A 14,396-nucleotide genomic window follows, 5' to 3' on the forward strand; every position below is an offset into this window, starting at 1 on the left:
ACACGCACGGGGGATGCTCGGTCACTGCTGCTTCGTGCTTGCTACCCCGCAAAGACTATCGACTCATTCTTCCGAACCACGTCAGACCCCTAAAAGGGTCTCTTTTACTGGCTCACCTATCTGAGTCTTTTGCTGCAACCCCCTCCAGGACCCGACCTCGCTGCTGCTCGATGCAGTTTTCTTACTAATCTTGCTGCTAAACGTCCCTGATCCCCAGGTGTCAGTTTTATTTATTCATTTGCAGAGGTGGGGTGGGGGGGCTAGAGGTAGAAGCTGAGAAGTCGTCTTCAAGGGAACATTTTTCGGGGGATGAACGCAGCGCTTAATAGCAGGGGTGTTTTTTTTTAAGTAAACATGAAATGAGGAAAAGGGAAACAATATATATTTTAAAAGCTTTTTAATTGCTTTCTTAAAAGAAGAGTTAGCACACTCAACAGCTTTAAAGATGCAAGAAGGCAGATCTGTCTTGTAACAGAATCGATGATGCCCTTCTGACTGCAAAGTTTCCAGTGTTCCTAGAAACGAAAAACAAAAATGTTACTTGGCACTTGGAATTTTAAAAGTGATTTCAGGAGCTCCCGGGTCTAGAGGATAATGACAGCTGCCTGAACCGGAATCTCCTCACATGCTCAGCAAAACACGCGCGAGCAAACGAGCCTCCAGCGCTCCTGCCAGAGGGACTGCCATAAACTGAGCTTCAAACTAGTTCTTAAGTAGAAGAAAGGACATCAAATCCCAGCAGAGCTCCCTCCCCCTGTTGCGATGGACTTAAGTGAAGCCCAGGCTTAAAACCCTCCATGAAGAGAGAGTCCAGCGCCAAGAACTAAAACCTGAACACAGGTCTGGTATTTGATTCAGAAGAGGTTTGAAAGAGAACAGGACAGGAGGTGGCAGCCTTGAAGAAGCCTTGCTTCTGGGAGAAGTCAGAGAGATAGAGAAAGGGCACTGCCCTTTGGAAGCCTGGCAGAGCAAGGGAAGAAGGAAGAGGGGAAAATTGAAGATACTGTGGAAATAGAAGACGGTGACTTCCCCGCCTAGCCACTGGCATCTATGAAAAACTGCACGGAGAGCGTGCAGACAGAACATCCTTGAACCAGGAACACTGTGTCAAAATACTTGGTAACAAAAACATTAGCTGCACACAAAGCTATTGTAAAAAGGAAACAGAAAATCAACCATGTTTCTTAGGATGAGAAAAGTGAATCGTAACATTTCAGCTGATAACCGGCCCCCAATAAAACAAGGAAGCAGCAGAAGAAGGTAACACCACATGTCCAACTATCAAACGGGATAAAGTGCCAGGCATTTGGACACACAAACGCATACATGCACGTACATCTATTCAACTAGAATCAAAAATTCAAAAACTAAGAAAAGACTAAACAAGCCCTGGATGGCGTAGCTCAGTGGATTGAGCGCGGGCCTGCGAACCACACGATCGTGGTTTGATTCCCAGTCAGGGCACATGCCTGGGTTGCAGGCCAGTTCCCAGCAGGGGACCCACGAGAGGCAACCATACATTGATATTTCTCTCCCTCTCTCCTTCCCTTCCCCTCTAAAGATAAATGAATCAAAAATTCAAAAACTAAGAAAAGACTAAACAAGCCCTGGATGGCGTTGCTCAGTGGATTGAGCGCGGGCCTGCGAACCAGACGATCNTCCCCGCCTAGCCACTGGCATCTATGAAAAACTGCACGGAGAGCGAGCGTGCAGACAGAACATCCTTGAACCAGGAACACTGTGTCAAAATACTTGGTAACAAAAACATTAGCTGCACACAAAGCTATTGTAAAAAGGAAACAGAAAATCAACCATGTTTCTTAGGATGAGAAAAGTGAATCGTAACATTTCAGCTGATAACCGGCCCCCAATAAAACAAGGAAGCAGCAGAAGAAGGTAACGCCACATGTCCAACTATCAAACGGGATAAAGTGCCAGGCATTTGGACACACAAACACATACATGCACGTACATCTATTCAACTAGAATCAAAAATTCAAAAACTAAGAAAAGACTAAACAAGCCCTGGATGGCGTTGCTCAGTGGATTGAGCGCGGGCCTGCGAACCAGACGATCGCAGTTCGATTCCCAGTCAGGGCACATGCCTGGGAATATGCAGGCCAGTTCCCAGCAGGGGACCCACGAGAGGCAACCATACATTGATATTTCTCTCCCTCTCTCCTTCCCTTCCCCTCTAAAGATAAATAAATAAATAAATCTTAAAAAAAAAAGAAAAGACTAAACAAGAACTCAGAAGAAATGCAACAAGAGTTGGTCAAATCAGGAAAGAAATTTTAAAAATAAAGATAAAACTATCCCAGAAACAAAAAAAAATTACAAGGTGCCCAAGGGAGAGCATATTCAAATATAAATATATAAAAGAACTCTAAAGAACCACAATAAGTTAATTAAGAAATTGCAAATAAGATAAATAAAGAAGGAAAAAGTTGAAAAAAAAGTAGTCGAAGTGAAAGAAAAGAAGAACCAAAATACATATAACCGGAGTTCCCAAAGTAGAAACACCAAACAGTGAAATGGAATTATAGTCCCAGACATAATGTACAACATGATGATATAGCTAACACTGCTGTAGGTAACACTATTTGAAAGTTAAGAGAGTAGATGGTGAGTTATCATCACACGGGAAAAAGACATTTCTAAAAATATGTCTATATGAGATAATGGATATTGTGGTAACTTTTTCAGAATATATGTTAGTCAACTCATGATGCTGTACACCTTAAACTTACACAGTGTTTATGTCAATTACATCTTAATAAAATGGAAAAAATCTATAACTGCATAAAATAATCCAGAAATAAGAGAAAAATTTAAATTACCTATCTAAAGCAACTTCCACATACCTTGGGAAGTTGGTCTGAAACAATCAACTCAAGACAAAAAGATGGAATTGCTTATAGCGATAACTTAGGCTGGCATCAGATTTCTTCACCACATACCAAGCAAGGCAACAGTGGAACAGCATTACCAAGAAACTCAAACAAAGAAAATACTAGCCAAGGATTTTTGTGTCCATACTTCCGGGATCGAAGTTATTGGCAAACAGATGTGAACCGAGGGCAAAAATTCAGAGCAAGTCACATTTCTTTTCTGGAAGAATGAGCTTCTCCAACCAAGAGGTAAGTGAAGAAGCCAGCAAAATGACTGAGAGCACTGGTACGTTTCATTGGTGGGAGAACAATTAGGACACATTATACTTCCTGAGAATTTAGAACAGGTACAACTACAAACAATTGGAGGAGAGGGGGAGAGGAAAAGGAAACCAGAATTGTTAAATAGGTAATATGTGGGAGTGAAAGGAAACTATAGAAAATGGACAGATGAGCAATTAAAAGGTTAAGGAACAAAGAAGGGATTAAAGATAATATAAAAATATATAACCTACACCAAAGCAAAATAAAAAATTTTTAAATTTGGAAACCCTTTTATTTCAAACCCCTGATAAAAACTATTTTAAATGGTAAGGAATAGTGATAAAAAACTCAATAAGTAGAACATTATACATGCATTAATTATAACAAAATAATATGACAGAGTTGAAACCAAACTTATCAGCATGTGAATTTATAAACAGGCTTAATTTGCTTATTAAGAAATTTTCAAATATGGTCAGAAAAGAAAACTGAGAACCATGATATCCTGGTATTGATGAGCACATCTGACAACCAGGTCTTGGGTTCTAAATACATTCTCCACCACCAGAAATTTTCCTTGAAGAAATTATTGATTCCATGACTAGGCACTGAAGGTACCAGCAGAGCCAAGAATATCTTGTTGTAATAGAAAGTTAGGAAGAGAAAAAATACGGGGAGAGGCTAAAAATTCACAAGAACTGGTCTGAAAGGCCCCCACTGGGCAAATCTATGACATACATCAAAACGAAGCTAGAATGAGACAGGAACCTGTGAGTACTCACTGATAACACATCGATAAATAAACGGCGGAGGTGGGCTCTTCCTTTCAGCAGAATGCCAACTAACNAGAAATTTTCAAATATGGTCAGAAAAGAAAACTGAGAACCATGATATCCTGGTATTGATGAGCACATCTGACAACCAGGTCTTGGGTTCTAAATACATTCTCCACCACCAGAAATTTTCCTTGAAGAAATTATTGATTCCATGACTAGGCACTGAAGGTACCAGCAGAGCCAAGAATATCTTGTTGTAATAGAAAGTTAGGAAGAGAAAAAATACGGGGAGAGGCTAAAAATTCACAGGAACTGGTCTGAAAGGCCCCCACTGGGCAAATCTATGACATACAGACATCAAAACGAAGCTAGAATGAGACAGGAACCTGTGAGTACTCACTGATAACACGTCGATAAATAAACGGCGGAGGTGGGCTCTTCCTTTCAGCAGAATGCCCACTAACAAACGTGAAAGGAAGGGTCAAGTTCAAAATCACCACTTGGCAAGTAAGATAAACAAAGATGGAAAGGTTCGTCGCAGGAGACTCATCCATGGATACTAAAGTGCGGGGGGGTTTGATGAGAAAGAAAATATTTATAAGGTCTTCAAATATCTTCCGACACAATTCCCGTTAGTGGCAAAGGGAACTTAGTAACTGTATAGGGGAGAAACTGGACAACACCTTGGCCAGGTGATTAGAATTGGTCTCATTCATGAAGGCCAGGGGGCTGGCCTGTGTTTGCAGAGATGGTTCGGGAAGGATGCAACATCACCATCTTAGTGTTCTGGCCGAGGGCGTGTACCTTGAACCTAATCATGAAGAAATCCTGGGAAACAGAATGAGGACCATTCTGCACAACAACTGCCTTGTATTCTTCCAAAGTGTCACCGGTGTGAGAGACAAGGAGAGGCGGAGGCAGTGCTGCAGGTTAGTGGGCCTATGAAGACCCACTTAAACGCAATCAATACATGATGCTTAAACGCAATCAATACGTGACCCAGTCCTGGAGCGTCAGGTGAGGACCGGAATAGGGGCGGGGACCGACTGAGTGCCCAACAGTGACTTCGGGGAGGCTGGGGCCCTCTGGGTCTTGCTCTGGGTGCTGACTGCGGTGTGTGGCGTTTGGAAGAGTTCAGAGGGTTGAACGCGTTGTACAATGCAGTGCAGTCAGCCAGCGGGCGTGCGGACTGACCGAGCTTCTCTCAGGCTCCTGCAGGCTCGGCGAGACGCGCCCCACTCACGGGCGTCTGTCCGAGACCAGCTAGAGCTGGGCGCCAGGGTGCACATATCCATAACTTGCCCAGGCTCCTGCTGCGCGTGCGCCATCTCACTGAGTCCTCGGGAGGTGGGTACCACTCTGCTCATCTCGAAGGACGTACGACGTGAGGCTCAGAGAGTTCAGGTAAATCATCCTTGCGTCGAGTGAAGGGCAGTCCCAAGGGCACACCCAGGTCGTCTAACTCCATGCCCTGAGTCTCCCCCACGCCTCACCCCCACTTCAGCTGCAGAAACTCAAGATTGATTCAAGAGCGCGTGGATGTTCTGAGGAAGTCTCTCATTTATTTATAGATCATACTCCACTCACATCCAAAGATAATTGGAATCATCTCACAAAACCCACAGGCACACACACATGTATATGAGATGTGCAGACAAGTGTCGCGCAGGCAGACCGCGGAACGGGGGATCTTCCAATCCCCGCCCGCTGCCAGATTTCTAATCCTGGAGAGCTTAGTAATGTGCTCAGAGTTCCATCCCAGGCCCACTGAGTGAGAATTGCCAAAAGCCGAGCTGACTCATGTATAGTGTTTTCATCCTGTAATGAGAGTATACAAAGGAGATTAGAAAAAAATGAGGGGTGGAGAGGGAGGGAGGGAGGAAGGGAGGGAGGGAGGGAGGGAAAGTGGGGGAGGGGAGAGAGATCGATCGTCCTGCACCTGCTCCAGCTGTAAGGGCTTAGAAACCCTTTTGCGCCCACCAACTCAATGTCTCGCAATGACACTCCCCCTCTCCTGCATGAGAATGGTCTGTTCAAAACAACCCATTTCTGGGGCCTGAATAACCCTTTACCATCCCAGAACCAGAGAATGCAACTGCCTTCTGTGAGCAATGGGTCTTTACCACACCTATAAAACCCGATGGATTTGGGGGGAACACGGACTAGAATTCAGTTTGGGGAAACAACAGCATTGTGCATCGAAAGGCACATGTCTCCAAGTAAGGATAAGTGAAAGGATATTGGATTGATTTTTAGCTGGGAAAATGCTATGGTAGTTATGTAGAAAAATGTCTTCATTCTTAGGAGATTGGGGGGGAAGTATGTAGGGGGTGAAGTGCTGTGATATCTGCAACTTACTGGCAAATGACTTAGCAAAAAAGTCTTTATGTTTATAGAGAGTTATAAACATAGACAGATATATAAATCTATATATTTATATATAAACATATAGTGTCATAGAGAGATGGGGAACAAATGTGGAAAGATGTCAACTATAGGTGGAGAGCATGGGGTGGTTGTACGATTCTTTCAACTTTGTCTATAGTTTACATTTTTCAAAATGAAGAGTTGGGTGAAAAAGAAAGAATAAAGAACAAATGAGAGAAATCTGCTGAGTGGTTGCAGGGAAAATAATGACAATTTTTCCTGAAACAAAAACCCCAGACATTGTAGTCAGACAGAAACATCCGGCATGTTTGGCTGGCTGGCTGTCAGTCAATCAATTATTCAACAGGCCTGAGCTGGGCATAGAACTTCTCTAAACAGTGAAACGGAAACAAAAGTGGGCACTTCAAGGCTCCTGTCCTTGAGCTACTGATGATTGAATTGACCTCCATGGAATTTTTTTTTTTTTTGCTCTGCATCTAATCCCCTGGGAGGTCCTTAAAAAGTACCCAAATTATGCCTGTGTTAGCAGAGATGTTTCATTCTTAAAAGGCGTGCCTTTATCGAAAACTTCTTAACCTGGAAGAGAAATAATACGGATATTCCAGGATGGCAGAAAGAGAGGTTACGTGAAGGAAATTCCAGGATCAGACCTCAAATAGGGCCAAACACCCTGGACAGGTGCCATGGGGTGTGGAAGTCCCAGGAAGCGTCAGCGAGAGAAGAGCTGAGTCAAATCGAAGGCCAAGGTCAGCAAGTTCGACCTCTGCAGCAGTGAGGGGCGGGGGAGCCCCTGAGAGAAGAGGGCTTGATGACAAAGGGACACAGCCACAGCACACTGTCCTCCAAGGGCCAAGTAGGGAGCTACTGACCGGCCACGAGAAAGTCTCTGGGAAATCACACGATCCGTTTTACAAGCCTACTGGTTGTTTCAGAGGTGTTTTTGCTTTAAAACATGTAGGGACGAATGCCCTGGCCATGTGGTTCAGTTGGTTGTGCACTGTCTGGTATACCCAAAGGCTGTGGGTTCAATCTCCAATCAGGGCACATACCTAGGCAGTTGGTTCCACCCCCTGCTAGGGAACATGCGGGAGGCAAATAACTGGTGTCTCTCTTTCTCCATCCCTTCCTTCCTTTCTCTCTAAAATCAATAAATATGTCCTCGGGTGAGGATTTTTGCTTAAAGGCATAGGGAAGGACAACATTTCTCCCCATGAAAATAATTGATCATTGCTGGACATTTCATTTTTATAACTGAGGATGGAAGTTCAAAGCATAAGTCCCTACTGAGGGATAACAGCTAGCTATTCCACCAAAAGCAAAAAAAAAAAATTTTTTTTCTTTCACTTTGTGCCAAGCTCTGTTCGGGATTACCAGACTACATTGATGAAGATACAGAGACAAACTCCTGCTTTCTGAAAAATCTCATCCCTTCTAGGGCGGTGTACACAACGCAGAGGGAAGGGAACGAGGTTCACTTCGTCAGTAAACACGAAGGGCACCCCCTTGGATGTGGCTCCTGTAGCTGGGATTGGGGACCCAGAACTTGGGATCTGTGCTGAAGATGAGCCCGGAGGCCTGAAGATGGCGCTGCTGGGGCTGAAGGGGAGCATGAGGAAGTGGGAGGCCCCATGGCTAAGCCCCCAAAATGGGTGCTGTTGACTCAGTGTCAGTAGAGACGAACCGAGACCACATTGAAGTATTTCTAACATGCAGCTCTAAGCAGGCAGCTCTGCTCAGAGTGATTTATGAAGATGTTTTGTTTTTATTTTTGAACATAATTGACTTGGAATAAATGAGCCGTGTTCCTGAAGAATTTCTAATCAAGGTATTGCTGTATGAAACGACCTTTACCCTCAAGGAACCCACTGTCGTGTTTGAAAGGCAGAGCACACACCTGGAATAGACAGAAAGGCAATAAATAAAGTAGCAAAATGTTGGGTATGAACACTCAAGAGGTCAACAGAATATTTAAAATGTAGCATGTGTGACAGAGAAGGCAGCAGGTTTCTGCCAAAGTCTTTTTTGGGATTGCCAAATGGAAAAGGGTTTATTGTCCTTAATCTCCGGCTGCACTGACCTGTCTTTAAACCAGAAGCCACCCTCAGTTGTAGTTACCAGAACTCAGAGAAAGGACCATGTGGGCCCCCGTACCAGGGGAGAGTTGTGAGGGAGGGTTTGAGTTGGGTTTGGGGGAATGGGAGGGGTTTAGACCTAGGCGTGAGCATTCTGGTGCAGGGGTGGGAGGGAGGGGGCCAGAGAGGAGGGTGGGTGACAGGTGGGGGCAGCAGCAGAGGACGCTGTGGTCAGGACAGCCCTGGATACCGAGAGTCTGTGAGTGGAGCCCTGCTCTCAGACCGCCACACTGAACTTGACCCCACCAGCAAAGGGCGTGGGGGTGTTGACACACTAAAAGCAATATTTTAAAAAGATGGATTTCATAGGTGATTTCAGGGTGCACTGGGATTAAGAGGAACGTTTGCCGGGTGTCCCAGCTGTCCGTGCGGGGGAGGGGGTTTTCTGGGGGAACAGTGAACAAGAGCCAGGTATGAAGAGCAGTGCAGCCGCAGACTCCACCATCCAGGACGATAGGAAGGGAAGGAGGCTCGTGGGGAAAGGCCTCCAAAGTCAGGTTTCAGGGGTGGGGGGACAGTGGGTGGACGTAAAGGAGCATTCCGTTTACTTATCCAACTAAAATGTGTTAGGTGCTCGCTTTGTGCTGGGCACTGTTCCAGGAACTTGGGGTACCTCCTGGAACCAAGCAGACCAGGGCTCCTACCCTCTGGGTGTTACATTCCAGCACAGCAAGGAGATGAGGAAGGAAGGGGCCTGTTGGTGAGATTGCACAGAATCAATAATTAACAGGACGTTAAGAGGTAGCAAGCGCACCAGGCACAGGACAAGCAGAGCAGGGAGGGGAGGCAGAGGGAGTTCGATCGGGCCGCAGCATTAAAGGGGTGGTCAGGCAGCCACGGGGAGAAGAGGAGGTTGGAGCCCAGACTGGAGGGCGGTGAGAGAATTACCTAAGCTGGCAGAAGGGCATTCCAAGAGGGGCCCAAGCAGCCAGGGCACAGGCCTCATGGCAGGAGCATGCCCTGCTGCAGGGTGAACTGCAGGCAGCCAGTGCGGCTGGTTCAAAGTGAGAGTGAGGGGAAAGAGGTCAGAGACAGGTCAAAGGTTGCAGTGAGTTGGGAAAGGTGGGATCCCGTGGGCTACTGTAACAACTTTGGATTCTACGCTGAGGGAAACGAAGAATATCTGGGGTGGGGGTATTCGGGCAGAGAGTGACATGAGTGACTTATACTGGCTGCTATGCTGACATTTAATTGCAGGGGCAGAAGCTGGAAGACCCTTCAGGAAGGGGCTGAGACGGGATGGTAGCGGTGGAGGGGGTGAGAAGGGCCAGCTGCAGGGTGTTGTGAAGGTAGAACCAGTGAGATCTCCTGAGAGGGGGGAGGTGGGGAGTGGGAGGGAGAAAGGAGCTGAGGCTGGTGCCAAGGGTTTGCCCTGAGCCACTGGAAGACAGGAGCTGCCCTCAGCTGAGATGGGAAGGTGGTAGGTAGGGCTGGTTCTTGGGAGATTGCCAGGAGCTTGTTGTCGGATGTGCTGAGGTTGAGAGGTTTTACAGATGCCAAAGAGAAGAATTCAAGTAGCAGCTGGATGGATGTATTTGGAGCTTGAGGGGCAGGGGAGAGCTAGAGAAAGACATTGAGAGTCCCAGGCATGGAGAGGCTGAGAACACCAAGGAAGCACACAGGATGGAGAACAGAATTGACCAAGGACCGAGCTCTGGGCTTTCTAAAGTTACTTAAAAGTTCAATATAGGAACATACAACTGAAAGTCCATCATGCAAATAAAAAGAGAGAATGGAAGGAGGGGAATTAGAGAGAGAGAATTTAACGAACTCTGGAGTTTTGCTGCAAAGAGGAACACGGAAATGGCGTGATCAGAGAATTGGGGATCAAGATACTAACATCGTGCCAGGTGAAGGAGTTTGTCAATGGTAAGTGGACCAGTAGGCCCATCCTCTGCATCTGAGAGGATGGAGGCCATCCCTGAGAAAACGCCAGCTGTGTTCAGCAGTATCAGGTCCATGAGACAAAGGGCGTTGTCTTGGCAAGGCCGTTGGTGCCCACTCAGCTGGGTCTCCAGTCGGGGAGGAATAGGGTGGAAATTAATGGAGAAAAATGAATGGGAGTGACGTGTGGTAGCCACCCAGCTCCTATGGAAGGAAGTAAAGGGGTGAGATGGGGCCAGGGCAGCCTCAAGTGATGTTTCCTAGGTATGTTGAAGTGCAAGGGAGTCCCTTCAAGGGGTAGAGACTAGCCTCTTGAGAAATGGTGTGAGCAAGCCCATGGCAAGCAGAGTGTATAGCTGCAGTATTCCGCCTGCTGGGGCTTCCATAGCAAACTGCCACAGACAGGGGCTTCAAAAACAGAAGTTTCATTTTCCAGTTCTAGATGTTGGGAGTCCAAGATCAAGGTATCAATAGGGTTGGTTCCTTCTGAGCCTCTCTCCTTGGCTTGTAGATGGTTGTCTTCTCCCTGTGCCCTCACGCGGTCTTCCCTCCATGTGAGTCTGTGTTCTAATCTTTCCTTAAATGGACACTGCTCGTGTTGTACTAGGGGCCATGCTAATGACCCAACTTGAACTTCATTAAGCCTTTTAAGGTTCTAACTTCAAGTACAGTCACATTCCGTGAAACTGGGGACTAGGTCTTCAATATACAGATTTTGGGAGGAGGTGCCACACTACCCAAGGCAACCTATAGATTCAATGCAACTCCTATTAAATACCAATGGTGTATTTCACAGAACCAGAACAAATAATACAAAAATGTACATGGAACCACAAAACACCTGAACAGCCACAGCAATGATGAAAAAGGACAAATTTACAAGTACCCTATTACCCGATATCAAACTCTACCACAAGTCCACAGTAATCAAAACAGCATGGTACAGCCATAAAATCAGACACATAGGTCTATGGAACAGAAAAGAGAGCCCAGAAATAAACTCCACACATATGTGATCAATTAATAATTGGCAAAAAAAGACAAGAACATAACAATGGGGTAAAAGCAGTCTATTCGATAAAAGGTGTTGGGAAAATTGGACAGATACATGCAAAAAAAATGAAGTTAGACCATCTTTTTACACCACACACAAGAATAAACTCCAAGTAAAATAAAGACTTAAATATAAGACTTGAAACCATAAAACTCCTAGAGGAAAACATGAGCAGTAAAATCTTGGACATTGCTTGCAGCAATATTTTTTTCTGATATATCTAATCAGGCAAAGGAAACAAAAGAAAACATAAACAAATGGGACTATGTCAAACTAAAAAGGTTTTGCACAGCAAAGGAAACCATCAGCAAGATGAAAAGACAATCTATTGAATGGAAGAAGATATTTGCCAATGATACATCTGATAAGGGGTTAATATACAAACTTGTAAAGAACTCATGCCACTCAACACCAAAAAATAAAAAGCAAAACAAAAACCAAAACAAAACCCCAAAACTAAATAATTCAATTAAAAAATGGGCAGAAACCCTCAATAGACACTCCCCCAAAGAGGACTTATAGATATGTCCAGTAGACATGAAAAGATGCTCAATGTCACTAATCATCAGAAAAATGCAAATTAAAACCACAATGAGGTATCATCTCTTACTATTTATGACAGCATCGATGGACCTAGAGGTATTACGTTAGGTGAGAGAAGTCAGGCTGAGAAAGACCAATACCCTATGACTTCACCTATATGTGAACTCTAGAAAACAAAATAAATGAACAAACAAAATGGAAACAGACTCACAGACACAGAGAACAGACTGATAGTTGCTAGACTGTTGGGAGCCTGGGTGGAAAAGGTGAAAGGTTAATGAGTACAAATTGACAATTACAAAATAGCCACAAGGATGTAACTATTTACATCCTTGTAGTCACAGGGTGGGGGAAAGAGTCAATAAGGTTTTGATGACTGTGTGGTGCCAGGAGAGTGCTGGAAGCATCGGGGGACCGCTGCGTAAAGTACGTGATCTGCGTAAAGTACGTGATTATCTAACCACGATGTGGAAACTAATATGAAATAATATTGAATGTAAACTGTAATTGAAAAATAAAAATTTTTAAAAATCATGGGGGGTGGGGGAATCGTAATTCAGAGTAGAGATTAGATAAGATCGGATTTCCTCCCGAGATGACAAATCTAGAGTCAGAAAAAAGATGCAGTTAGCATGGGCCTAAACCTTCCCACCAAGTTAAAAGTCAGACAACATAAAGGTAAACATCAAGGGTTAGGGGTACAAGAAACAGGAACCTCCAGCTTAAGCAGAAAAGGGCAAAGACAGGAAATGGGCCCGTGTGGCTCTTAGAACTGAGATCTGCACAAGAATCCACTCCTCTGCCACCCTCAGAGCCCCCCCCAGTTCTGCTCTTCCTTCCTTCCTCTCTCTACAATTTTCTACCTCTCCCGTGTCAGGGCCCCTCTCAAAGGCTCAAGTTCAGAACACTTGATTGGCTGGATTGGGAGAGAGGAATCCCTCTCTCCAGTTATAAGTCCCTGGGGGAGGGGTGGGAGCACGTGGGAATATAGAAATGGCTGAAGGTCCATTCTCGGGGTGCTGGCGGAGGGGGCATACAGGCAGGGGTGGGGAGGAGGCATCAGAGAGGGGAGTTTCAACAGCTGGACGCAGCCCCTGTGCGCATCAGGTGAAAGCTCCAGAGGGAAGAGGGAGGGAGAGCCTGGGGCTGAAGGGCTGCGGGAGTGTGAAAACCAGAAACACACAGAAGAGGAAGCAAAATTCCTGCTGATGGGACAACGGAGGCCAGGTGATATTCTGTGGCTTGTGATCGCATATAGTGAAGCAGAAAATAGGAAAACGTGTGAGACCTCAGACAGGTTCAAGGGGCCGATGCAACAGCCTGTTTGGGTTTTGTTCCTTTCATGTGCTTAAAAACATCAGGCAACTCTGGGCAACCTAATTTTTTTTTTCCTATACAGAATAAAAGAGAAACAATGCCACAGAGCATGTGTTTATCAAGTAGCTCTGCCCAGTTGCAGAAAGCAATCTTCTAGAAGAGGAAATGAATCTGCCCCACGTGGGAAATATCTGGAAATGCTAAAACATTGAAAAATCAATAACTTTGTCTTTGATGGTTGAAATTTAACAAGTAAGACTAGTCCTTTCTTTGCCTCTCTGACCCATCAAAGATAAAGAAGAGCCTCGGGTGACAAATCTTTTCTTACCCGTGGGTGACTGTGATTGGTTATTCTCTTAGAATCTTAGTTTACTCACCTCTAAACTGGATATTGTAATACTTGTCCTGCTACCTTTCCAGGCTGCCCGGGGCTCACCTGAAACTGTGGAAAAGGCTTTTTGCAAAGATGTCTACCCAGCCATCTGCCCTGAGGGTAAGTGTGTGACTTTCTCCTGTGGCTCGCTCTGCAGCTGTAGGGGGACCTATCAGACAAGCCCCCCACCCCAGGGTCATTGCTGCAGTGTGGTGAGCATGTCACCTGCCCACCCAGACCTGCTAGGGACTTGTCACTGCATTTCAGCANGCTAAAACATTGAAAAATCAATAACTTTGTCTTTGATGGTTGAAATTTAACAAGTAAGACTAGTCCTTTCTTTGCCTCTCTGACCCATCAAAGATAAAGAAGAGCCTCGGGTGACAAATCTTTTCTTACCCGTGGGTGACTGTGATTGGTTATTCTCTTAGAATCTTAGTTTACTCACCTCTAAACTGGATATTGTAATACTTGTCCTGCTACCTTTCCAGGCTGCCCGGGGCTCACCTGAAACTGTGGGGAAGGCTTTTTGCAAAGATGTCTATCCGGCCATCTGCCCTGAGGGTAAGTGTGTGACTTTCTCCTGTGGCTTGCTCTGCAGCTGTAGGGGGACCTATCAGACAATCCCCCCACCCCAGGGTCATTGCTGCAGTGTGGTGAGCATGCCACCTGCCCACCCAGACCTGCTAGGGACTTGTCACTGCATTTCAGCAGCAACTGGCAAGTGACGGTGGCAGAATTGCTCCACATGCTGAATGCTACAGACAGTTTTAC

The sequence above is a fragment of the Sturnira hondurensis genome, unplaced genomic scaffold (assembly GCF_014824575.4).
Source record: "Sturnira hondurensis isolate 20B ecotype Veracruz unplaced genomic scaffold, ASM1482457v3 Scaffold0018525, whole genome shotgun sequence".
NCBI lineage: Eukaryota > Metazoa > Chordata > Mammalia > Chiroptera > Phyllostomidae > Sturnira > Sturnira hondurensis.